The sequence below is a fragment of the Giraffa tippelskirchi genome, chromosome 2 (genome assembly GCF_054371585.1).
Source record: "Giraffa tippelskirchi isolate mGirTip1 chromosome 2, T2T-mGirTip1v1.2.pri, whole genome shotgun sequence".
Taxonomy (NCBI): Eukaryota; Metazoa; Chordata; class Mammalia; order Artiodactyla; family Giraffidae; genus Giraffa; species Giraffa tippelskirchi.
Genome location: NC_137276.1, coordinates 178,338,541 through 178,364,363, shown reverse-complemented (window position 1 = coordinate 178,364,363; position 25,823 = coordinate 178,338,541). Strand labels below are relative to the sequence as shown.

The 25,823-nt window shown below is 37.7% G+C and overlaps 1 protein-coding gene and 1 long non-coding RNA gene across 3 annotated transcripts in view; one reads left to right on the top strand and one right to left on the bottom strand.

Annotated features, from left to right (window-relative positions):
* Positions 1 to 25,823, top strand: part of NECTIN3 (nectin cell adhesion molecule 3) — a 146,008-nt gene that overhangs the window by 93,366 nt on the left and 26,819 nt on the right. The window lies entirely within an intron of this gene.
* On the bottom strand, positions 15,468 to 17,885 carry LOC145526609 (uncharacterized). Its single transcript, XR_014069018.1, has 2 exons — positions 17,353 to 17,885; positions 15,468 to 16,086 (listed from the first exon to the last, which is right to left on the bottom strand). It is a non-coding gene; the product is annotated as an uncharacterized LOC145526609 (long non-coding RNA).

The window sequence follows — 25,823 nt, the reverse complement described above, 5'->3', positions numbered from 1 at the left end:
AAAAGTTGGCTTAAAGCTCAACATTCAGAAAGCTAAGATGATGGCATCTGGTCCCATCACTTCATGGCAAATAGATGGGGAAACAGTGGAAACAGTGCCAGACTTTATTTTTCTGGGCTCCAAAATCACTGCAGATGGTGACTGCAGCCATGAAATTAAAAGACGCTTACTCCTTGGAAGGAAGGTTATGGCTAACCTAGATAGCATATTTAAAAGCAGAGACAATTACTTTGCCAACAAAAGTCCGTCTAGTCAAGGCTATGGTTTTTCCAGTGGTCATGTATGGATGTGAGAGTTGGACGGTGAAGAAAGCCAAGCACCGCAGAATTGATGCTTTTGAACTGTGGTGTTGGAGAAGACTCTTGAGAGTCCCTTGGACTGCAAGGAGATCCAATCAATCCATCCTAAAAGAGATCAATCCTGGGTGTTCATTGGAAGGTCTGATGTTGAAGCTGACACTCCAATACTTTGGCCACCTCATGCGAAGAGTTGACTCATTGGAAAAGACCCTAATGCTGGGTAGGATTGGGGGTGGGAGGAGAAGGAGACGACAGAGGATGAGATGGTTGGATGGCATCACCGACTCGATGGACATGGGTTTTGGCGGACTCCGGGAGTTGGTGATGGACAGAGAGGCCTGGCGTGCTGCAATTCATGGGGTCGCAAACAGTCGGACACGACTGAGCGACTGAACTGAACTGATAATTGGCATATAACAAATACACAGACCAAAACCAAACATACATACATACCCTAGAAACATCACCACAATCAAGATAATGTGCATATTCATCATCTGCAAAAGTTTCCTGGTACCCCTTTGCAATCTTCCTCTCTTGTCATTTCTCTGCTGCCCTTCTACATCCCCAGAGAACCAACTACTAATCTGCTCTCTATCTATATACATGAGTTTAACTGTTCTTGAATTTTAAGTAACAATTATACAGTAGGTTCTCTTTTTTGGTCTCACTTCTTTCACTCCACATAATGATTTTGAGATTTTTTTGTGCTGTTTTGGTCTATAGTTCATTCCTTTTAAATAGGTGTACTTCATGGATAGATTACACATTGTTTTCTACATTTACCTGTTGATGGATATTTGCGATATTTCCAGTTTGGAGCTGTAATAAGCAATGCTGCTATGAACATTTATTTATGTCTTTGTGAAAATGAATGCTTTCATTTATCTTGGGTAAACACTTACATGTGGGATGACTGGGTCATATGGTAAATGTAGCTTTTTAAGAAAATGCCAAACTGTCATCCTAAGTGGTTTTAGCATTTATGTTCTGACCAACAATGCATTTGTTACTTCATATCCTGGCTGCCATTTATTATGATCAGATTTTTAAAATGTAGACACTAATAAGTGTGTGGTCAGATCATTATTATTTTAATTTTTTCCATAGTTCCTACTACATGGAACATTTTTTTCATTTGCTGATTTGTCTTCTTTAGTGCAGGCTGTGTTCAAAGATTTGAACATTTTTATTGGATTTTTTAAAGTATTGGATTTTGAGAGTTCTTTATATGTTTTTGTGTTGTGCAGTGCATGTTTATGCCCCTTCTCCCATTCATATATTGAAACTCTCATCACTAATGTGATGATATTTGACAGTGGGGCCTTTGGAAGTGATTAGGTCACCTAGGTGGAGCTCTTATAATGGGATTAGTGCCCTAGTAAGAAGAGACACTTTGTTGATCACTAAGAACAAAGCTAGTGGAAATGATGGAATTCCAGTTGAGCTCTTTCAAATCCTAAAAGATGATGCTGTGAAAGTCCTGCACTCAATATGCCAGAAAATTTGGAAAATGCAGTGGCCACAGGACTGGAAAAGGTCAGTTTTCATTCCAATCCCAAAGAAGGGCAATGACAAAGAGTGTTCAGACTACCACACAATTGCACTCATCTCACATGCTAGCAAAGTAATGCTCAAAATTCTCCAAACCAGGTTTCAACACTATGTGAACCGAGAACTTCCAGATGGTTGGATTTAGAAAAGGCAGAGGAAGCAGAGATCAAATTGACAACATCCATTGGATTACAGAAAAAGTAAGAGAATTGGGGAAAAACATCTACTTCTGCTTTATTGATTACACCAAAACCTTTGACTGTGTAGAAAACAACAAACTGTGGAAAATTCTTCAAGAGATGGGAATACTAGACCACCTAACCTGCCTCCTGAGAAATCTGTATGCATATCCAGAAGCAGTAGTTAGAACCGGTCATGAAACAGACGGGATCCAAATTGGGAAAGGGATACATCAAGGCTGTATATTGTCACCCTGCTTATTTAACTTATGTGCAAGAGTACATCATGCAAAATGCCGGGCTGGGTGAAGCACAAGCTGAAATCCAGATTGCCGGGAGGGATATCAATAACCTTAGATACGCAGATGACACCATTCTTATGGCAGAAAGTGAAGAGGAACTGAAGAGCCTCTTGTTGAAAGTGAAAGAGGAGAGTGAAAAAGCTGGATTAAAACTCAGCATTCAAAAAACAAAGATCATGGCATCCGATCCCATCACTTCATGCCAAATAGATGGGGAAACAATGGAAATAGTGACAGACTTTATTTTCTTGGGCTCCAAAATCCCTGCAGATGGTGACTACAGCTATGAAATTAAAAGTCACTTGCTCCTTGGAAGAAAAGCTATGACCAACCTAGACAGCATATTAAAAAGCAGAGATGTTACTGACAAAGGTCCATCTAGTCAAAGTTATGATTTTCCCAGTAGTCATGTATGAATGTGAGAGTTGTACTATAAAGAAAGTTGAGTGCCAGAGAATTGAACTGTGGTGTTGGAGAAGACTCTTGAGAGTCCCTTGGTCTGCAAGGAGATCAAACTAGTCCATCCTAAAGGAGATTAGTCCTGGGTGTTCATTGGAAGGACTGATGGCTGAAGCTGAAACTCCAATACTTTGGCCACCTGATGTGAAGAACTGACTCATTTGAAAAGACCCTGATGCTGGGAAAGATTGAAGGTGGGAGAAAGAGACGACAGAGGATGAGATGGTTGGATGGCGTCACCAACTTGATGGACATGAGTTTGAGCAAGCTCCAGGATTTGGTGATGGACAGGGATGCCTGGTGTACAGCAGTCCATGGGGTTGCAAAGAGATGGACACAACTGAGCGACTGCACTAAACTGAAGAAGAGATGGGAGAATTTATTTTTGTCTCTGCCATGTGAACAAGAAGATAGCTGACTGCAAGCTAGGAAGAGGGCACTCACCATGAGCCAAAATCTTAAGACACATAGGAGCTTTGAACTTCCATAGAACTGAGAAATAAATGTTTATTATTTAAAAATATCTAATCCATGTAAGTTGATACAGCAACCTGAACAGAAGAGACATTTTGATATAAGTCCTTTGTTAGAAAATTGATTTGGAAACATTTTCTCCCATTTTCTTCTTGCTTGTCATTCTCTTAACAGTAATTTTTGAAGAGCACAAGCTCTTAATTTTGAAGAAGTCCAATTTATATGATGACAATAATGGAATGGTGGTTGGTTGTGGTACTACCTATTTTTATTGTAATTGTCGTTGTTCAGTCTCTAAAGTTGTGTCTTACTCTTTGCAGCCCCAAAGACTGCTGCACGCTAGGCTTCCCTGTTCTTCACCATCTCCTGGAGTTTGCTCAGATTCATGTCCATTGAGTCGGTGATGTTATCTAACCATATTATCCTCTGCCATCCCCTTCTTCTTTTGACTTCAATCTTTACCAGCATCAGTCTTTTCCAGTGACTCAGCTCTTTGCATCAGATAGCCAAAGTATTGGAGCTTCAGTGTCAGTCTTTCCAGTGAATATTCTGGGTTGCTTTCCTTGAGGATTTAACCTCCCTGCAGTCCAAGGGACTCTGAAGAGTCTTCTCCAGCACCACAATTCAAAGGCATCAATTCTTTGGTGCTCAGCCTTCTTTATGGGCCAACTCTCATATCCATACATGACTACTGGAAAAATCATAGCTTTGACTATATGGACCTTGTCAGCAAAGCTTTTTATATGCTGTCTAGGTTTGTCATAGCTTTCTTTCCAAGGAGCAAGCGTCTTTTAATTTCATGGCTGCAGTCACAATCCACAATAATTTTGGAGCCCAAGAAAAGAAAATCTGTCATCGCTTCCACTTTTTCCCTGTCTATCTTCCATGAAGTGATGGGACCAGATGCCATGATCTTTTTGAATGTTGAATATGTATTTTTATTACTTTGTCTTAATTTGGTTAATACATTTTATGATATATCATTTTCTTTATTTTTCCTGTGTAAGCATCAACAGTTAGGAAATTTAGTGAATTAATTCAAAGACAGTAGTTTTTCTTGGTCACTAGCATTCCTTCAATATCTAGTATCCTCAGGAGACATAAATAATAGTATTTTGTGGTCCTTGGTACTGAAGTAGCCATTATGTCTATATGTTCTATTCATCTGTATCAAAAACAGGAATTAGTAGAGAGAAGATGCTTACTAAAAATTTTAAAATAGAATAGCAGTAAGTGGTACATGAAAAACAACATTTGAGTCATGTTGTTACTTCTTGTTTTCAGTAGAATCAAATGGGATTTAACAATATTGTTATAATAAAAAGATTCAAATTCACTTATTTTGACTTGCTATAAATTATAGAAATACCCTAAGAAACTTTATTTCAGACTTACTGTGTACATGTAAACCAGCATGAATCTGGGGAACCTAGAGAGATGATTTCTAAACATTCTGAGTTTAATTGCGTTTTAGTGTTTTTAATGATATTACCAGCATAAGTGGATTTATTATGTGATTTTTCAGAAAGGAGTTGAAATCTTCTTACCTTAATTCTGATTGTTTCTGATTTGTAGCTGAACTGTCTGAGTGGGAATGTTTGGACCATCTTAAAAAAGAAAAAAAAAACAAAACACAGTAGTTGCTTCAGAACTATTTCTAAAAGTATTGAATTGTTTTATGTAGCTTAAATAACAGAAAAGAGCTTGCTTCATCCCAGTCACCAATACTCATTACCAAAAAAAGAAAAAATAAGTAGATGATTAAAGTAAAATAACTAAATGTTGACCTTTTAAGATGTTCTGAGCAATCCAGAGAGAACATCTAATTGACACCTTTTTGTGAGACTTTTTATAGTAAAATTCCTCATGGTTCTATCTGTGATAAACATCTCATTTTCTTTCTTCCTTTTGAACCTATAAACAAGTTGTAAGAACTGATTCATTATAAATATTACATACTCATTATTTGTTCTTAATAGATACGTATTTGTGAGTCTTCTGTTTTTCTATTTTCTTAATTATAAAATCTTGAGAAACTGTGACTTACTACTGCCTTTGTAACCTTTCTTTATATCTAATAAACTTCACTGTACAAAGCTACTCAGTGATTGTTGTTGAGTTACAGTGGTAGTGAAATTAATTGTTTGCAAAGTCACAGTTTCCTGAGCTAGCTGAGGATTATTTCAAGAGTTTGGGGGAAAAAAGAAGACATCAAAGTCTTTAGTAGTATCACCTCATCCTTCTACTTGTGTAACACCTAGAAAGTTTATTTTAAACTTCTTGAACTTTATAGCCAGTCCATCAGTAATTTTGAGTAAGATGATGTAAGTGAAGTGAAGTGAAATCGCTCAGTCCTATCCGACTCTTTGCGACCCCATGGACTGTAGCCTACCAGGTTCCTCCATCTATGGGATTTTTCAGGCAAGAGTACTGGAGTGGGTTGCCGTTTCCTTCTCCAGGGAATCTTCCTGATCCAGGGATCGAACCTGGGTCTCCCACATTGTAGGCAGACGCTTTACCATCTGAGCCACCAGGGAAGCCCAAGATGATGTAACAAGGTGCCAATCTATAATATCTTTTCCCAAGATTTAATCACTGTCAGCTCCTAATAACTGGAAATGAGCATCCACTTTTTGACATAACCACCAGAATACTTTTAAGGCACCTCATAAACCATGTTAAAGTCTCAAATATTAACTCAGATTTAATGCTAAACTTTGGAGAAATAAAACTGTTTTAATGCCTCAATACTACTTGGGAACTCCTGAAAAAAAGTATTATCCTAACCATTAACTTACTTAAATTGTAGTTTTTGCCTTGATTTTTAAAGAATTAAATTTAGACTATTCACTTCAAGTGCAGTCAGTATTAAATTTTGAGTGGTTTATTTGAGATCTACATTAAATTCATACTGCTATCAAGGAATTATAAGTCTTAATTAAAGGTGACTCTTGATTGACTCATGAGTAATGAGTAAAAGATCTATTGAAATTAAATACAGTAAGCTAAGTACAATGAAATTACCTTTCAAATTTTAGGTGACCTAATAGCATTCTTAAAAGCAGTCATGGTTTTCTTAGTTGGGAGAGATTCCTCTTTAGTTACGGAGAAATTGGAGAGAGCTGTTATTTTAAATGTTCAGAACAAACTAACACGGTTGTTTTCAGAGAACAGACTATTTATTAGTGAATTTAATTTTACATAGACATTAAAAATAAAACTTTACTTTGAATTTGGTTATTTAGATTTGATTTTCATCTCGGCAAATTCTTGAAGTTATTTTGACATGTTAAATATAAAAAATTAGTAAATGCCACAAAAGAACTTTTGATAGAGTAATGTAAATTATATATTATTTTAGATAAATATTACCCATATGTTTGAATTTACAGTGTTCATTCATTCAGGAATTACAGTAAACCATGGTGAGTGATTTTTTTTTTTTTTAGTCTCTTCCTAAGTAGATTCAATTATGGTTAAATGAAGCTGACCTAAATGGAGTGTTGCTTTAGGCAGCTCTTTTCATATTGTGCTGTGTGCAGTGTCAGTGAGGCCTCTATGCCTGCCACAATGCCTGACTTGGCATCAGAAAATAATAGTGATTAACAGAGATTAATAATAGAGATCAGTAGAGATTAATTTAGTACTATTTGTTACTGCCTGTTAACATAAAATCACTATTGGAAGACTTACTCGGGCTGTTGATTATCATCAAATGTTCCTAACATTTTGGGACACCAATCTTGTATCCTAGAATTTCCAGGATCATCCTGATTTTACATATTCATGCTTTAGTATCACTATTTTGGGCTCCAAAATCACTGCAGATGGTGACTGCAGCCATGAAATTAAAAGACATTTGCTCCTTGGAAGGAAAATTATGACCAACCTAGACAGCATATTAAAGAACAGAGACATTACTTTGCCAACAAAGGTCCGTCTAGTCAAGGCTATGGTTTTTCCAGTAGTCATGTATGGATGTGAGAGTTGGACTATAAAGAAAGCTGAGTGCCAAAAAATTGATGTTTTCAAACTGTGGTGTTGGAAAAGACTCTTGAGAGTCCCTTGGACTGCAAGGAGATCCAACCAGTCCATCCTAAAGGAGATCAGTCCTGAATATTCATTGGAAGTACTGATGTTGAACCTGAAACTCCAATACTTTGGCCACCTGATATGAAGAACTGACTCATTTGAAAAGACTCTGATGCTTGGAAAGATTGAGGGCAGGAGAAGAGGACAACAGAGGATGAGATGGTTAAATGGCATCACCAATTCAATAGACATGAATTTGAGTAAGCTCCAGGAGTTTGTGATGGACAAGAAGGCCGGGTGTGCTGCAGTTCATGGGGTCGAAAAGAGTGGGACTTGACTGAGCAGCTGAACTGAACTGATCCCCATTTTGGGGGCTTCCTTGGTACCTCAGGTGGTACAAAATCTGCCTGCAATGCAGGAGACCCCAGTTTGATTCTTAGGTTGGGAAGATCCCCTGGAGGAGGGCATGGCAACCCATTCTAGTATTCTTACCTGGAGAATCCCCATGGACAGAGGAGCCTGGCAGGGTACAGTCGTGGGGTCGCAAAGAGTTGGACACGACTCAGCAGCTAAGCACAGCACAGCATCCCCAATTTTGAGACTTCCTTGCATTTTCTGAAGCTTTTTCTCTAACTTTTTAATAGCCTTTTTCTCCATTTCTGATCATTCTAATTCAAAGTGCTTTCTTCCCTATTTAAAATAGCTTCTATATCTTAACCTCTTAAAAATCTTCCAAACTAATTAGAAGAATATATAATTTATAATTACATGTACCAATATGAAGTATAGGAAAAGTGCTTGTTATGGTGATAATCACTTTTAAAAGTGTAGTAGAAGACATTAGTCTTATTTAGAGAACTTCAAGAGGCAGAGGGTAATCTGGGTACTAATTTTCTGATTTGCTATGTATTTTAACTAGAACGCAGTGTAAGATACATTTAGGAAGAGCCAGGTAATGGGATTCTTTCATTTCAAACCAGTTTATTTAACAACAGATGTATTGAATTCGTAACACACTTTTGTTTTTTTAGTTGATTCAGATTTCTTAAATGCAATTACAGTGAATATTTTTATTAAAATCTTAAGTTTGAAACCTCTTAAATTTCAAGAGAGCAGTTGGAAAAGACCCTAATGCTGGGAAAGTTTGAAGGCAGGAAGAGAAGGGGGCAACAGAGGATGAGATGGTGGGATGGCATCACCGATTCAATGGACATGAGTTTGAGCAAACTCCAGGAGATAGTGAAGAACAGGGAACCTGGCGTGCTACAGTCCATGGGGTCACAAAGAATCTGACATGACTTAGCGACTAAACAACAAATAGTCCATTCATTGTCTTAAAAAAAAAAAATTTCATTGATAAAGCACAAGCCATATATATGTACTTTTAGTGCTACAAGTTAGAAATTGATTAGAAATACTAAATTAAATTCACAGTCCTTACAATGCCAAAAATTAAGAAACTTTAAAAAAAAGTGGAAAAACATTCTAAAGGGTTTGTTTTGGATAAAGTAGTCAAGACCCCTGTTTATCCTTGGATGAATTAACCTTAGTCATTTGATCTACAGCCACTGAATTATTCCATTTGCTTATATAAATGTAGGAGTCTTTTACCCTTTCTGCATTTGCAGTTAGTCAGATGAGTTTCCACAGTTACCAAATTACCATATTACAATTTCTTGTACTTGGGCATGATGGTAGACAGGGTTACTGCTCTCTTTCCCCAGAGACTTGCTGTCGGCACTGGCTAAGTTAGGTTGTGGCGTGATTCCAGATTTATTTTGTTGATTCTTTGACACATCATCTAAACACGATTGTTTGTCCCCTCAATTTTATGTACTCTCTTTGCTTACCTGCTGCTAAGTCACTTCAGTTGTGTCCGACTGTTTGCAACCCCATGGACTGTAGACTGCTAGGCTCCTCTGTCCATGGGATTTTCCAGGCAAAAATACTGGAGTGGGCCGCAATTTCCTTCTCCAGGGGATCTTCCCAACCCAGGGATCAAATATTTTTATAGTTTGGACTAAATGGTATTTTATTATTGAGGACTTAATAAGCCATTATGGGGGGGGGGACTTATCTAGAGAGGTACTTTGGTTTGAATCATTGATGCTGCCATGCAAATATTTTTCAAAAATCATTAAGCTTGTTAAAATCATTTACATATTTACAAAAATGCACAATTCTGTTTACCTCTGTGTGCTGATTACTAGCAAATATGTATGTAACATATTCAAGATTATCTCTTGTGATGACTTCCTGTAGGTCTATTTCTTATTTTTCAAGAGACCCAAGCTTAAGTTCATTTAGCGTTTTTATGATTACATAGTTACTTCTTTGGTTTTTCCTCAGAACTGAACTCCTTGATGATTTTGTATTGTTCTATTGGTTTGAGGAGCATAATTTTTCTTTGTAACTTTAGAAAACAGAGCTAGGATCAGAAGATGAAGGGCATAGGAGCACAGATTTGAATACTCAGTATTAAGAAGACCTATCCAATAGTTAGGTCTGTCTTATAATGGGGCTGATATCTCAAAAGTAATACATATTTCCCAATGGGCCTTGTTGGGAAAAGGACTCAGCTGATGTCTTTTACTGTATGTTACAGGAATCATTTCTAAATTAGGAGTAAAGTTGAATTTTAAGGCCCATTCTAGTCCTATCTGTTGATTTTTTTTTCTTTTTTTCCCCTAAGTAAATAATATTGGTGTTAGGTTGAAAAATAACATCGATGGTACTTGGGACCAATGTTCTACGTAGATATTTCGATTTGATTCTGAGCATATTATTTTACTATATGATTGGTTAGTTTGTTAATGAGTTACTAAAAGCAGTAACATTAGAGGTAACTGACGGTTCATGTTTTCACTGAGTTTGATTTCAAGATCTATTTCCATGTAGTTTTATTGAGTCTTCGCTAAAAGCAATTTGACAAAGGAAAAATTACTTTAAATTTTTTCACATTTTTTTTAAGGAAGAAAAAGGTTTTCTTCTTAGAATGCAAATTATACATTATTTTATGGTTGGTTTTCAATTAATGACTGACTGTCCACATAGATTCTAAAGCTTAAAATACACTTTGAATGAAATCTTTACAGTGGCTTTAACTACAATGAATAAATGATGAAATATAAAACTTGGTAACTGCAGAATATTTCATGAACATAAGTAACTTCAGAAGAAAGAGAATTTAAAGGTCTTTGAAAGGGAATACTTAGCTTTATAATGATTCCTATTTAAATTCATTGGCACTTTACAAAGATAATAGTCTCAATTTCAAATGTTTGGTGGGCATTAATTATTTAGGCTGTCTATCCTGTGTAGTAAAAGAAATGCCATGTAAATGTGTTTGTTTGAAACATTTTAAATGCTTTATTACTGGTACATGTATTCCCATGGAAACCACAAATACCCCTTTTGAAATATGATGTAAAATAATAGCCTTATGTTTAAGTAGAACCTGAGAAATTATAGGCTATATTTGAGAAAAGGTAAGCTATAAGTTGAAAAATTTTGCTGCAGTTACTTCTTGCTGAGATATGAATTGCATATAAAACTGTAAAGCCATGTGTGTGTGTACATGCAGTTTGCAAAACAAATTAATTATACTAGATCACAAAAATGCAGAATAGAAAAGGAAAAAAGTGATGAATTAGGCTTCATTAGAGTTAAAAATGTTTGATCTTTGAAAGACATCAGTAAGAAAACAAAGGCAAACCAGAGATGGAAGAAAATATTTGCAACACATATATCAGACAATCGGACAAAAGAATTATATCCAGAATAAATAAAGAAATCTTGCAACTCAATAATAGCAAGAAAACAAACAACCCTATTTTAAAAAAGTGGACAGAAATTTTGTTCAGTTATCCCTCAGTATGGGGGTTGGGGGAGAAATTGGTTCCAGGACACCCTGCAGATACCAAAATCTGCAGATGCTCAAGTCCCTTATATAATATAGCATAGAATTAGCATATAACCTGTGTACATTCTCTCACATACTTAAATCATCTCTCATTTGCTTTATAATTACACTGTACTTCAGTTCAGTTCAATTGCTCAGTCGTGTCTGACTCTTTGCAACCTCATGAATCGCAGCATGCCAGGCCTCCCTGTCCATGACCAACTCCCGGAGTTAGTACAATATAAACACTTTGTAAGTATTTGTAAATAAGAGTTAATGCTATGTAAATAGTTACCAATGTGTGGGGAAATTAAAGTTTTTCATTTTGGAACTTTCTGGAAAAATTTTTCAAATTTCTTTCTATCTGTGGTTGGTTGAATCTTCATATGGGGAACTCACAGTTATGAAGAGCAGACTGTATAGACATTTCATCAAAGAACATGTACTGATGGCTAATTTGAACTTTAAGTTTTATGAGTCTACTTTTGTATTTGTTTAGTTTATATCAGTTCAGTTCAGTACAGTCGCTCAGTCATGTCCGACGATTTGCGACCCCGTGAACTGCAGCACGCCAGGCCTCCCTATCCATCACCAACTGCCAGAGTCTACCCAAACCCATATCCATTGAGTCGGTGATGCCATACAATCATCTCATCCTCTGTCGTCCCTTTCTCCTCCTGCCCTCAATCTTTCCCAACATCAGGGTCTTTTCAAATGAGTCAGCTCTTCGCATCAGGTGGCCAAAGTATTGGAGTCTCAGCTTCAACATCAGTCCTTCCAATGAATACCCGGGACTGATCTCCTTTAGGATGGACTGGTTTGATCTCATTGCAGTCTAAGGGACTCTCAAGAGTCTTCTCCAACACCACAGTTCAGAAGCATCAATGCTTCAACTCTTAGCATTCTTTATAGTCCAACTTTCACATCCATACATGACTACTGGAAAAACCATAGCCTTGACTAGATGGACCTTTGTTGGCAAAGTAATGTCTCTGCTTTTTCATATGCTGTCTAGGTGGTTATAACTTTCCTTCCAAGGAGTAAGCGTCTTTTATTTTCATGGCTGCAATCACCATCTGCAGTGATTTTGGAGCCCCCCAAAATAAAATCAGCCACTGTTTCCACTGTTTCCCCATCTATTTGCCATGAAGTGATGGGATCGGATGCCATGATCTTAGTTTTCTGAATGTTGAGCTTTAAGCCAACTTTTTCACTCTCCTCTTTCACCTTCATTAAGAGCTTCTTTAGTTCTTCTTCACTTTCTGCCATAAGGGTGGTGTCATCTGCAGATCTGAGGTTATTGATATTTCTCCCAGCAGTCTTGATTTCAGCTTGTCTTGGCCTTTTCTAAAACCAGCTTGAACATCTGGAAGTTCACGGTTCACGTATTGCTGAAGCCTGGCTTGGAGAATTTTGAGCATTACTTTACTAGCGTGTGAGATGAGTGCAATTGTGTGGTAGTTTGAGCATTCTTTGGCATTGCCTTTCTTTGGGATTGGAATGAAAACTGACCTTTTCCAATCCTGTGGCTGCTGCTGAGTTTTCCATGTTTGCTTGCATATTGAGTGCAGCACTTTCACAGCGTCATCTTTTAGGATTTGAAATAGCTCAACTGGAACTCCATCACCTCCACTAACTTTGTTCGTAGTGATGCTTCCTGAGGCCCACTTGACTTCACATTCCAGGATGTCTGGCTCTAGGTGAGTGATCACACCATCGTGATTGTCTGGGTTGTGAAGAACTTTTTTGTACAATTCTTCTGTGTATTCTTGCCACCTCTTCTTAACATCTTCTGCTTCTGTTAGGTCCCTACCATTTCTGTCCTTTATTGAGCCCATCTTTGCATGAAATGTTCCCTTGGTATCTCTAATTTGCTTGAAAAGATCTCGAGTCTTTCCCATTCTATTGTTTTCCTCTATTTCTTTGCATTGATCTCTGAGGAAGGCTTTCTTATCTCTCCTTGCTGTACTTTGGAACTCTGCATACAGATGGGAATATCTTTCCTTTTCTCCTTTGCTTTTCACTTCCAGTCTTTTCACAGCTATTTGTACAGCCTCCTCAGACAGCCATTTTGCTTTTTGCATTTCTTTTTCTTGGGGATGGTCTTGATTCCTGTCTCCTGTACAATATCACGAACCTCCATCCATAGTTCATCAGGTATTCTGTCTATCAGATCTAGTCCTTTAAATCTATTTCTCACTTCTACTGTATAGTCATAAGGGATTTGATTTAGGTCATACCTGAATGGTCTAGTGGTTTTCTTCACTTTCTTCAATTTCAGTCTGAATTTTGCTATGGAGTTCATGATCTGAGCCACAGTCAGCTCCCCGTCTTGTTTTTGCTAACTGTATAGAGCTTCTCCATCTTTGGCTGCAAAGAAGACAATCAATGTGATTTCGATGTTGAGAAACCCAAATACCAAAATTGTTTCATAGCACATTTCCTAGGACCTCTGTTATGATTCTTATGTACAAAGATGTACAATGAATATGTAATACGGTTTTTGGTTCTGTGAGAAGTGACTCCAGTTTATCCTTTTAACGTTCTCTACAACTGAGTAATCCTGGTCTTGATGATAATTTTTCCCATGATGAACCAAGTGCCTCTGAGCCCCAGTACTTAATTTTTGAAAAAACAAGGAATGTGATATTATGGGTTACCTAACTTACCACACTTACATTAATAATTTTACCAATCCCCAAGTCATTGTATTTTATTTTCAATAGCCAATATGTAGCCACATTTCAATGTAATTAATCCCGATTGTGACTTCTCTAATTCTTAAAAATTCTTTTAGGAATTTTAAGCTGAAGCTATTAAGAACATATTACCCCAGATGCTTTTCATATATACTTCAGATATTTACAACCCTTCAGGAATTGTTTGATAATTTTTCAAAAATTTAAAGTTCTCTGACTCACTCTCATTGTTTTTAAAAAACAATTTGAGCGTTTACAGTGTTTTTAACCATTCCATATATGATACACTTTATCTTACTCTTTTTCCCTCTCCTCTGAGAAAATTCTAGTTTAATATTTCTCATGAAATATGGAACAAATCACAATACTCTAGATTTGGTAAGTACCAAATGAACTTGAACTGTAACTCTACTTTTCTAATATCTGTACTTCTATTAAAATGTCTGCTTTCATTTGTGTGTGTGTATGTGTCTGTGTTTGACAGCCAGTCCTGTAATCTGAACATTTTCCTTTCAGTTACATTGATTTTCTTAACCTAATTATGTTTTTCCCCATTGTATTTAACCTTTATTTTAGGTAACAATTTCAACTTACTGCAAAATTTTTAACTGATGCAATAAAATTTTTTTAAACTGTGATTTTTTTTTTTTTAAATGTCCTGAGCTGGTATAAGAAGAAATAGGTAGCCAAAGTGATAGGACTCAGAATAAGTAAAAGAGATGTCAAGACCTAGTTGGATTATGAAAATCAGTTATTGTAACATTCATGCCTCCTTACTTGAAGACAATCCCCTGCTAATTTCCTTGCTTTACACTCAACAATTTTTTATGTCACTTTTTTTTAACTTTATATGCTTTACATTATAGATTTTTCAAGTGACGGGAACATATTCGAATATTTAAAACTTCCTAATTAAGAAATTAGAGCTATTAATAGAGAAAAATTAGAATGGGTAGAGAGAGAATCATTGTTGAGAAAAGATTTAGAAAAAGAATGAACTTACATCTCTGGTAATCTTGAAAGTAAAAAGAAACACAACTGTGATGTAGAGTAGAGGTGGAATGGGAAGAAAATAAAATATGTATGGATTAGAAAGCTTTTCAAACACAATCTGATAGCATAGGATGTGTTATGAGGCAGTTAGAGTTTTAAACAAAAAATAGGTGCCCACTGGTGTTGTTTTGGACTACACCCACCTTTAAATGCTCCCACTTGGCCTCTGCCATCCAGGATGCCATTTTCTTCATTCAGTTCAGAGAACCCGTTCATTGGCAGCAATACCCAGTCATTCTTGGCTTACAGAGAATAGCTGCCCCAAAGCTCTTCAGTGACGCCAGAACTTCCCTTCTAAATGCATTTCATACAGAACTGGTTAAGAGAATGTTCTCAGGACTTTTCCGGAGGGCACAGTTAAGAGATGGCTAAACAGATCTTACATGACAAATATAAGAAGCAACAGTTAGAACTAGACATGGAAAAATAGGCTGGTTCAAAATTGGGAAAGGAGTACTTTAAGGCTGTGTATTGTCACCCTGATTATTTAACTTACATGCAGAGTACATCATGTGAAACGCCAGGTTGGATAAAGCACAAGATAGAATCAAGATTGCTGGAAGAAATATCAATAACCTCACATATGCAGATGACGCTACCCTAATGGCAGAAAGCAAAGAGAAACTAAAGAGGCTCTTAATGAAGGTGGAACAGGAGAGTGAAAAAGATGGCTTAAAACTCAACCTTGAAAAAACTGAGATCATGGCATCCAGTCCCATCACTTTATGGCAAATAGATGAGGAAACAATGGAAACAGTGACAGACTATTTCCTTGGGCTCCAAAATCGCTGCATATGGTGACTGTAGCTATGAAATCAAAAGACGCTTGCTCCTTGGAAGAAAAGCTATGACAAACCTAGACAGTGTGTTAAAAAGCAGAGTCATTGTTTTGCCGACAAAGGTCTTTATAATCAAAGCTATGTTTTCCTAGTAATCATGTATGGATGTGAGAGTTGGATCATAAAGAAGGCTGAGTGCCAAAGAATTGATGCCTTCAAATTGTAGTGCTGGAGAAGACTCTTGAGAGTCCCTTGGAGAGCAAGGAGATCAAACCAGTCAATTCTAAAGGAAATCAGTCCTGAATATTTGTTGGAGAGACTGATGCTGAAGCTGAAACTCCAGCACTTTGGCCACCTATTGCGAAAAGTGGACTCATTGAAAAATATCCTGATGCTGGGAAAGATTGATGGCGAGAGGAGAAGGGGACAACAGAGGATGAGGTGGTTGAATGGCATCATCGACTCAGTGGACATGAGTTTGAGCAGACTGGTAGATAGTGAAGGACACGGAAGCCTGGCGTGCTGCAGTCCTTGGGGTGCAAAGAGTTGACACAACTAAGTGACTGAAAAGCAAATGATAAACCCTCCTTAACATTTTCAACAATACATGAACCATGAACTTCCAGATGTTCAAGCTGGATTTAGAAAAGGCAGAGTAACCAGAGATCAAATTGCCAACATCCGCTGGATCATCGAAAAAGTAAGAGAGTTCCAGAAAAACATCTATTTCTGTTTTATTGACTATGCCAAAGCCTTTGACTGTGTGGATCACGATAAACTGTGGAAAATTCTGAAAGAGATGGGAATCTCTTTTGGAATGGGAATCCTCTGATAGGAATACCAGACCACTTGACCTGCCTCTTGAGAAATCTGTATGCAGGTCAGGAAGCAACAGTTAGAACTGGACAAGGAACAACGGACTGGTTCCACATTGGGAAAGGAGTACGTCAAGGCTATATATTGTCACCCTGTTTATTTAACTTATATGCAGAATACATCATGAAAAATGCTGGGCTGGAGAAAGCACAAGCTGGAATCAAGATTGCCAGGAGAAATATCAATATCCTGAGATATGCAGATGACATCACCCTTATGGCAGAAAGTGAAGAACTAAAGAGCCTCTTGATGAAAGTGAAAGAGGAGAGTGAAAAAGTTGGCTTAAAGCTCAACATTCAGAAAATAAGATCATGGCATCTGATCCCATCACTTCATGGCAAATAGATGGGGAAACAGTGGAAACAGTGGCAGACTTTATTTTGGGGGCTCCAAAATCACTGCTGATGGTGACTGCAACCGTGAAATTAAAAGACGCTTACTCCTTGGAAGGAAAGTTATAACCAACCTAGGCAGCATATTAAAAAGCAGAGACATTACTTTGCCAACAAAGGTCCATCTAGTCAAGTCTATGGTTTTCCCAGTAGTCATGTATGGATGTGAGAGTTGGACTATAAAGAAAGCTGAGTGCTCAAGAATTGATGCTTTTGAACTATGGTGTTGGAGAAGACTCTTGAGAGTCCCTTGGACAGCCAGGAGATCCAACCAGTCCATCCTAAAGGAGATCAATTCTGAGTGTTCATTAGAAGGACTGATGTTGAAGCTGAAATTCCAATACTTTGGCCACCTGATGCAAAGAGCTGACTCATTGGAAAAGACCCTGATGCTGGGAAGGATTGAAGGCAGAAGGAGAAGGGGACGGCAGAGGATGAGATGGTTGGATGGCATCACTGATTCAATGGACATGAACTTGAGTAAATTCTGGGAGTTGATGATGGACAGGGAGGCCTGGCATGCTGCAGTCCGTGGGGTCACAAAGAGTTGGACACGACTGAGCGAGTGAACTGACCTAAACATTTGTTCTCCTTAAATCTGTGGATGCTTTCCACTATAGTGTTTAAGGAAATGCTAGAATTTTACCTTAATTTAGTGTTGTCTATGTTTGGGCCTGGATTTCAGTCATCTAATCAGACTATTACATTTACTACCAGGTACTCAATATATTGAATCAAAAATACTGATTTAGTACCATATATATATACATGTTCTGTTTTATTCAATATTATATTCCTTCTACCTGACTCAAAACTGTTAGTATCTACTTCCACCTAGGTTCTGAAATTTTTATCTCTATTGATGGCCAAAAAGAAAAAAAAAAAACCTGGAAAAATCTTGCAGTTTGGGAGGGCACACTTAGTAGTTTACCCTAGGTATATTGATGTAGAAAATTAAGCAATTCCTTAAAAAGGAAAAAAAAAAAGTATAACCAACTAAAAGAAAATAGTTGGCACTTACAGCATGTTACCTAGAAATCACCTAAAGTAAATCTACCATTTCATTATGTATATTAATTTTTTCCCTCATTATCACAGGCAGCAGTGCTTCTAAAGTTTATCCCATTATGTAATAGGATTCCCTTTTCTTCAACTTCAACAGCATTTTCCTTAACCTTCCTTAAATACACACCAAAAGTCTCCTTGAAATCTGGGAAGCTTCGCTAGCTGTCTCTCCAGCACCGTTCCAACTGTTGTATTTTATCTATTCATCCATGAATGAACATTTAGATTATTTCCTTATCTTGGCTATTGTAAATTATGCTTCAGTGAACATTGGAATGAGAGAAAGGTCACTGTGAGTTTCATATTTCAATTCCTTTGGATATATACCCAGAAAGGGGGTTCCTGGATATTATAGTAGTTCTATTTTTAATTTTTTTTAATTTTAAAACTTGCATATTGTTTTCCATAGTGCCTGTACCAGTTTACATTCCCACTAGCAGTATACATGAGTTCCCTTTTCTCCACATCCTCACCAGCATCTGTTATCACTTGTCTTTTTTCTAATAGCTGTCTTAACAGATGTTATTTGTTTTTTGCTGTTGAGTTGTGTGAGAACCTCTTACATTTTAGATATTAACCCCTTATTGGAAATGGGTTTGTCAATATTTTCTTTCATTTCATAGGTTGCCTTTTCAATTTCCATAGGTTGCCTTTTCATTTTCTTTACTATGCAGAAGCTTTTTAGTTTTCTTTGCTGTGCAGAAGCTACTTATTTTTGCTTTTGTGGCCTTTGCTTTCATTATTAAATCTAAAAAGTCATTGCCAAGAATAATCGTTTCTTCTAGGAGTTTTTTTTAAGTCCTTATTAATTCATTTTGAGTTGATTTTTGTGTATGGTGTAAGATAGTGGTCCAGTTTCATTGTTTTGCCTGTGGCTGTCCAGTTTTCCCAATACCATTTACTGAAGAAAATACAGTTTCCTCATTGTATATTCTTGGCTCCTTTGTCAGAATTAACTGACCATATATTGGCCATATAACTGACCATATATTCATGAATTTATTTTGGGGGCTTTAGTTGTATTCCCTTGATCTATGTGTATATTCTTACATCATTACCATACTATTTTGATTACTCTGCCTTTGTAATATAGTTTGAAATTAGAAAGTTCAATGTTTCTGGCTTTATTGTTCTCAAAATTTATGGTCTTCTGTAGTTTCATACAGATTTTAGAATTTTTAAAACATTTTTGTGAAAAATGCCATTAGAATTTTGACAGGGATTGCATTAACTCTGTAGGTTGCTTTGGGTAGTATGAATGCTTTAACAGTAATAATTCTTCTGACCCATGAACATAGGATAACTTTGCATTCATTTGAGTCATCTTCATTTCTTTCATCAGCATTTTATAGTTTTCAGTATATTCACTTCCTTGGCTAAGTTTATTCCTAAGTATTTTTTGGTTTTGTTGCTATTGTAAATGGAATTTTCTTTATTTCTTTTTCAGATAGTTTCTTGTTATGTAGAAATGCAACTGATTTTTGTATATTGAGTCTGTATCCTGACATTATTGAATTCATTTACTAATTAAAAGAGGTTTTTTGGTGGAATCTTTAGGATTTTCTGTATATAAGATCATGTCATCAGCAAACAGAGATGATTTTACTTCTCATTTCAAATTTGGATGCCTTTCTTTTCTTCCTTGTTACTCTGGCTAGGACTTCTAGTGTACATGATCTAGACTTCTAGTTCTATATGATTGGTGAGAGTGGCCTTGTCTTTGTTCATAATCTTGTGATTTTAATTAAAATATACTTCTTTTTTTTGTGAACCCGTTAAGAAATTATTGTAACTAAACTATTTTTAATACTTTTGTCCCTTTTCCTTTAAACTCTGGTTAAGTGTTAACATACCTCCATATTTCAGTAGTAGAATATTCTGAATACTATGTATACTTACCGTTACTGTTACATATATATATTTTTGTTTTATCTCACTGTTTCTGGTGGACAGCTTTGCTAGGTAAATTATTCTTGGTTGGCAGTTTTGGGTTTTTTTCCTTTTAGCACTTTGAATATATTATGCCACTCTCTTGGCCTGTAGAGTTTTTTCTGTAAAACCCACTTCTGGCATTATAAGGGTTCCCTTTTTGAGAGAAATTTGTTTCTTGTTGCTTTTTAAATTCTTTTTAATATTAGGTAGTGTTATTATTATGTGACTAAGAGTAAATTGTTTTGGATTGAAGTTATGGGGTGAACTATTGTCTTCATGGACCTGAATGTCCAAATTTTTCCCCAGGTTTGGGATGTTCTCAGCCATTATTTATTTAACTAGGTTTTCTGCCTCTTTCTGCCTCTCTTTTCCTTATGGGACTCCGGTGGGGCATAGATTGTTTCTCTTAATGGTATTCCACAAGTCCAGTAGGCTTTCTTGATTCCTAGTCATCCTTTTTAGGTCCTCTGAGTGAATAACTTCAGATGATCTGCCTTCATAAGAGCAGGACCATATTGTGGCCCTGGAACAGGACAGGCATGATATCTCTTCGGCTCAGGTCGCTTGAGTCACAGCATCAGCAACTATGTAGTCCTTGGTGAGCCCTGTGAGGGGATCTGCAGTGTTGCGGTTTGCAGCAGCACATCTAGATGCAGCAGCTAGGGACCAGGCAGTAGTGGTGGCCAGAGAAAGGAGTCAGCATACCCTAGACTGCAGGGGGCCAGCTATAGGTACCTGTGTAGCAGACACTGGTTATAGACACATGTGTAGTGATAGAGGCCAAGGCAATCAGCAAGGGTTGGGGTCAGCTTTGGACACACCTTTAGTTGGCCCCCCAAAACAACCGTGGGGCCCTTGACTGTCAGTGTGTACTTCTGTGATCTCAGGATCTTGCTCCAGGGTGTACAGATGCATACAGGGCAGTGCTGATGAATGATGGGTGTGGACTATCAGAATGCAAGTGCTCAGTCAGTTTCTGGCCCCAAGCACATACATGTGATGGGAATCGGCCAAGGGAGTCTAGCCTGGTGTCTTCAGCCATAGAGGCCTGGGCTGGCTGCCAGCAAGGATCCTGGACTACAGAAGAGACAGGGAGGGGAGGGAATTGGGCAGGACTTATGGACAGAGAAGCTTGGTTGGCTGCAGTCCATGGGGTCGAAAAGAGGCAGACACAACTGAAGAGACTTAGCATGCAGCACAGTCGCTGGTGGTCTGCAAATGCAGATACTTTGGGATGAAAAAAGGTTAAATCTGTGAGGGTTTCATGACAGCTGTGTTGACTGTTGGTTTCTTCAATGGCAAAAGTTGCTGGGTTCCTCTGCAGAACAGGTTACTGGAAAGTGTGGTTACTCCCACTATGTGGCTCTCATTGGCGGCCCCTGTTCTTTTTCTTTGTTCCTAGCCCTTTTTATGCATCTCAGCTGTGCAGATCTCTGGGCGGGGTGAAACCGAGGTAGATCCTTCATGTGGTGCTCCAAAAGGTTAGGGAAGCTGGTCGTTCACCAACCCCTCTCTTGCCCAGGGAGAGGAATGCTTTCTAGCTGGAAGTGTGCTCTTGGCTCTTGGCGCTGAGCCTGAGGGATGGGACAATGCAAGCAAAATGAAATTTTGTTCTTCCTTCCTTTTCCTGTTGTTGTTCTCAAGTTTCTTTGTTCCACTTTGTTGCTGAAGTTTCTTAAGTGGACTCCTGAGCTCTCTTGGAACTGTTTTTGTTTGTGATTAGTTATCTGATTCTTTTAATTTTTGCAGGGGGCTAGTGGCTGGGTTCTCATACTCCACCATCTTGATGATAGCACTACCCAAAATGTTTGATGTTTTAAAGCAATATTTGGCAAATACAGCTTGATTCTGTGATATTATCAATCAGCATTTTTCCCCCTAGCAAACTGTACACAAGGGTAAGTAAAATACACTATCATAGAAAAGTAATAGATTTCTAAGCATGGTTACCAAAGCATATTTTAAAGTTATTTATGATTATTCTATTTACTTAGCTTCTAGAGTCTAATGTGAAGATATTACTTTTCCCTTTAAATTCTCAGTGCTAGGTACATATGACTAGGTACTGGAGAGATATCTAGAATCTTGAACTAAGAATTAAGGAAATAGTTTTATATTCAGCTGCAATGATTAATTTGTAAATAAAATTTTTGTATGTCTAAAACATATGTATTAGATGACTTCCTAAGAAGTAGAAATTAATGGGTATGTGGATTTTTATTTTGATGCTTATTGCCCACAGATCTGTACTTGACACCAATGTGCACTGCCACCAATAGTATATGAGAGGAAAGCACATCTTTTAGTTCATTTATTAGCTTGTTCTGTATTTACATTACTACTGTACTTTGTTAAGGCTCTAAATGATGTGCTGGTGAGTTGAAAATGTTCTTGTGCATACAGTTTTTCCTTTCTCCAGAGTGTCACCTCTCAAGTACTCATGTATTGGATAAATTAGGCTGTTTATATTAAAAAAAAAATCCTTTTAAACTTTTTTCTTTATTTCCCTTATTTAATATTGAAAAATATATCCCTTATTCTTCTTTACTGGGCATAGATATGGAGAAAGTTGAAAGGTAGAAGGAGACAGTGTTAAGTAGAGAGGAAGTAGGTTGGTGATAGAGAGTTATAGTTTTCATTGAATTATTGTTTGTGAATACTATCTGTTATTTGTAGAGCACTACTCATATGCCAGGCTCTGTTGTAAACATTCACCTGAACCATCTCATTTAATCCTATAGTCACCTTGAGGTAGGAATTACTATTTTTCCCATTTTATAGATGAGGAAACTAAGGCTTTGAGGGGTGAATTTACCCAAGGAAATTTCTAGTGAAGGGCTTCTAGGTTAGGGCTCTTTGTTCCTTGGTGCCTACCAACTGAGAGAACACATGTTAATACTGACTATAATAATTAGAGTTCACATATAGTTTGCATTTGTTAAATGCAAGGCATTATCTTAACTGCTTTATATGTATGAATTTATGTACCCCTCATGACAACCTTGTGAGGCACTTGCTAGTATGATCCTCATCTTTCACATGAGCAAACTCAACCTCAGAGCTTAAATAACTTTGCTAGTGTCCCCAGCTATGAAGGCCCAGATTAGAACCCGGCAGTTGGGACTTCGCTGGTGGCTCAGACGGTAAAGTGTCTGTCTACAATGTGGGAGACCCGGGTTCGATCCCTGGGTCGGGAAGATCCTCTGGAGAAGGAAATGGCAACCCACTCCAGTACTGTTGCCTGGAAAATCCCATGGTCGGAGGAGCCTGGTAGTCTACAGTCCATGGGGTCACAAAGAGTAGGACACGACTGAGTGACTAAACTAAACTAGTCTAGTGTGAGAGTCCACACTGTGTCACAAATACTGGAAAGATCACTGGCCTGGGAGTCAAGAAATACAGATCTGGATTTGTGTCCCAGTTGTATCATGGGTGAATCCTTGGGGAAATCCCTTTATCTCTCTGGCACTCTGTACCCTCATATGTGAAAGAAGGAGGGTGTTTGTTTCTGGATAACTCCTGAGGCTTTTTTTTCAGTAACATTTTAGAATTCCTCAGATGAAAAGGGCTAAGCCAGGCTGCTGCTTTGGATTCATCAGTTATTAAGGACAGTCTTAGACTTTAGCAACTATATTATTTCACAGCCTCTGAGAACACACCTAGAAGATGCTTGGCTGCTGCAAATGAACACATTGTCCTCTCCCAGCACATCAGGTGCCTTTGCAACTGTACAGAGAAGAGCTCCATACTCCATTGCATGTTGCCATTTGAAAGCTGTTTATAAGAAGATATCATATGACCCCACTGCACATATGGGTGGAAGCTCATAAGGAAAAAACTCTTAAATTAAAAACAGTTGAAATATATATATATATATATATGTATATATGTCATCTCCTGCTAAGAAAAAATGTTTAGCTACAATGTGACATGCATGCACTTTCTCAGAACAACTCACTTCGTCATCCAGCCCTGGTAAAGATCTGTTGCACAGATTTGTAGCCAAGTTCTTGAGGTAGATTTTTTTTCAACATTTCACAAAATAGGGAAACATTCAGGCATTTGCTGGCATTAGTCATCTAAATATTCTAAGCCATCTCTTCTTGTTTTGAAGTGAATGCAGATTCAACCAAACTGACTTTTAAAAATATATGAGTTGAGGACTTTGTACTGTTACACCTCCTTTTTCTTTTGGATACTTGCCAAAATCTAGATGAGGAAGGATGAATATAAAAACAAGATCTTTTATATCTACTTCTCCACATATTTGGGGTCTGAAGATAGCCTGGATTTTATTTCTTAGAAATTTGGATTACCTAGCTTCTTTATGTACTTATTTTTTGAAAAAGTGTATTTCTCCAAAACATACTAAATATAAGATAATGCAGTATTCAAAATTGACTTTAGAAGGAGAAAATTAATGACTTTAGAAAGAGAAAATTAAAGTGAGTCTTTAGGATCAGTTATTGAACGTGATAAGAAGTAAAACTTTCATTCTTAATGGTGCTGTGATATCTATTAGAAAATTGTCCACCCACAAATTGTTATCAGAGGCTGTTTATCCTGTTGGCCTTTTTCTTTGATCTGCCAAATACCATGCACATTGGTTGTAGGCATCATTTGTTCTAGGAACAAAGTAAAGCACCTCGACTTACTGTGAAATCCTGCATAATTCTCTCTGAGAACCTTTGTCTGTTCTAACCCTCACTGCTGAGTTTGCCCAAATCCTTTTGGAACTAAAAGTGAGATTCTAGCAAAGCAGTCTCAGCTTCTTTGGAGGAAAGTGATGGAAGATTTCTGGAGCTTTTAAGACACTTACATTGACTATATTCTTTCTTCTGTTCCAAGCAACTTAAAAATGCAACATTAAAAAAAGAAAAGGCTATAGTCAGAAGCAAACATTATGCCTTTCCTTGAATACACAGATGGTGCTTACTCTCTTTGATGTGTTACCCATTCTGAGTCTGGTAGGAAAACATGACTCCTCTTCCAAGTGCATGCCACTCTTCTTTAATATAACATGCTTCATCTCTGTGAGCTGGGAACGGCTATTACAGAATCACCAGATGCTCTTCACCTTCACGTGAACAGTGGTGTTTTCCTCCACGTGATAACATTTAACCCCTCCCATTTTGTTGCTGCTGCTGCTGCTAAGTCGCTTCAGTCGTGTCCGACTCTTTGCGACCCCATAGACGGCAGCCCATCAGGCTCCGCCGTCCTTGGGATTCTACAGGCAAGAATACTGGAGTGGATTGCCATTTCCTTCTCCAGTGCATGAAAGGGAAAAGTGAAAGTGAAGTCGCTCAGCCGTGTCTGACTCTTAGCGACCCCATGGACTGTAGCCTACCAGGCTCCTCCGTCCATGGGATTTTCCAGGCAAGAGTACTGGAGTGGGGTGCCATTGCCTTCTCCCTCCCATTTTGTTGCATCTTGTCAATTTCAGGCCAGCAGCATTCACCCCTTCTGGATCTTTCGCCTGTAATCACGCATGATCCTTTCAATCAGAATTCTTTAATTCAGTTCTGATTCACCGTAATCTTTTATGGGGGCCTGTAAAATGTCACCAGCTTTTGGGGCACAGCAGCCTTTTCCCTTCTACTACTCCTCCCCAGCCTCACAATTGCTTCAATGTCTGTAACATGAGCTGCTCACTCACCCCCCTGGTACCCCTCCCCGGGGATTTTACAGTCTTTGTGCGCTCTTTAAGAACTATCATTTTCCCCCTTAGCTGGCCTCTGTAATATACTCCTTCCTACAATTGAGTGAGTATTCATTTCTTCTTTCATTGTGTTTTTGAAAAATCTATGTTGTTTTCCTGGATGGAATG